We start from the raw sequence: 1,603 nt of genomic DNA, 5'->3' as shown, positions 1-1,603 counted from the left end.
TGTTCTCTGCAGAGAACAAAAGAGTTAGATACTTAGTGGAATAGTATTTTCTATACCTATTCTAGAACTTGTTACTTAAAATGTGGTTTGTTGACCAACATCATCGGCATCACCTGGACGCTTGTTAGAAATGCAGCATCTCAGGTGCCCTCCCTGACCTGTGGATTCATCATCTCCATTTTAACATCCTCAAATGATTCTGTATGCACATTGAAACTTGAGAAGACCGCCCTAGAGTACAGCTTTCAGTACAAATGAAAGCTGTATTCAGTCCACAAAGGGACTTGCTCTTATAGAAGAAGGAAGAATTAATGATCAGTTCCATATGTAGCCTTGTTTGGTTAATCTAGAATCTTAGATAGCTGTAGGAACAACTTTAAGGGTCCTCTAATCTAATTCACTCACTTTACAGAAGAGGAAACTGAGACTCAGAATGGTTAAGTGACTTGCCCAGGGCTACAGCTAATAGTTGGCAGAGCTGGAACTAGAACACAGGCGTGCTCTCAGTCTAGTATTCTTTTCACTACTGGATCCTGCCTTTCATTTGATGTAGAGGTTAATGGATATGTGTCTGTCCAGACTGGGCTTCAAAGGACGAGGCGTGGAGTGAACACTGGCAAGAGCATTATTTCTTGATTGGTAGAGAAGTTAGGTTATTCTGTGCTTCAAAAGGTTCAGGACACAGAGGAGCAATGGTACTTACTTTTCTTCTTTTGAACTAGATGTTATAAAATACCTAAAAACTAATTTTGTTATATTTGCTATCTTTCGGCTACAAGAAATATATATAAAATGTATATAAAGTAAAATATGAAATAGAGTGAATTTTTTTTAGTGATTTCTGAAAAATCTTATCATTGGAAACCCTATGTGTAAAAAGCTTGATGTTTAATGAAAAAATAAACATCTAGGTTTAACTGCAGAACTCCCTCTAGATTTTAAAGCCACTTCTTTAAGTGATCCGTATATTTTCATCAGACTAGATTTTTGTCAGGGCATACTCAACAAAAGCCCCTGAAAATAGAAAGATTTTTCTAAGTATGTTTTTTCATCCAAGTACAGAATAAAATCATGTAAAAATATTAAGAAAAGTTATACTTTAGTCACCTGACTTATGCTGATAGAGCTCTGTTCGCACCTTTTAGCAGCAAGTTCGAATGTAGACGTAGAAGTCAGGTTAGCACTGCTACTGCATTTAACTAGTTAGTAAAACAAGTATCATTGTTACACTCAGAACCTGGTGATAGAAAGGGCCTTTGAAAAGCACAGTTCGGGAATGGAGAGCTTAGTATAGCTTATTTCTGTACTTCCTTTTCGATTGATAGATTCCTTCAGAGACCACAAAAGATCTATATGTCTATATTGTGAAATCCACCAGATTGTGAATAAAAATTCATATAAATGATAAAAGTTGTTTCTAAGTCTACCTTCAATTTTTAGAAGTGTGTGCTAATTAAAACATTATCTAAAGAAGGTTACAACTAGAGATGGATCAGAATTGAGAGTGCTTAAAGTTGTATTCATCGAGCTCCAAAAAACTTTTTTCTTATCAGCTTTTTAAAAAAGAAAAGGCTATGCTTTTGTTTGACAACATGAAATATAG

The 1,603-nt window shown here is 35.2% G+C and overlaps 1 protein-coding gene across 1 annotated transcript in view; it reads left to right on the top strand.

Annotated features, from left to right (window-relative positions):
• Nucleotides 1-1,603, top strand: part of STAM (signal transducing adaptor molecule (SH3 domain and ITAM motif) 1) — a 74,677-nt gene that overhangs the window by 47,733 nt on the left and 25,341 nt on the right. The gene's annotated exons all lie outside the window — the stretch shown is intronic.

The sequence above is a fragment of the Propithecus coquereli genome, unplaced genomic scaffold (assembly GCF_000956105.1).
Source record: "Propithecus coquereli isolate 6110/MARCELLA unplaced genomic scaffold, Pcoq_1.0 Scaffold69, whole genome shotgun sequence".
Taxonomy (NCBI): domain Eukaryota; kingdom Metazoa; phylum Chordata; class Mammalia; order Primates; family Indriidae; genus Propithecus; species Propithecus coquereli.
This window is presented reverse-complemented; position numbering and strand designations above follow the sequence as displayed.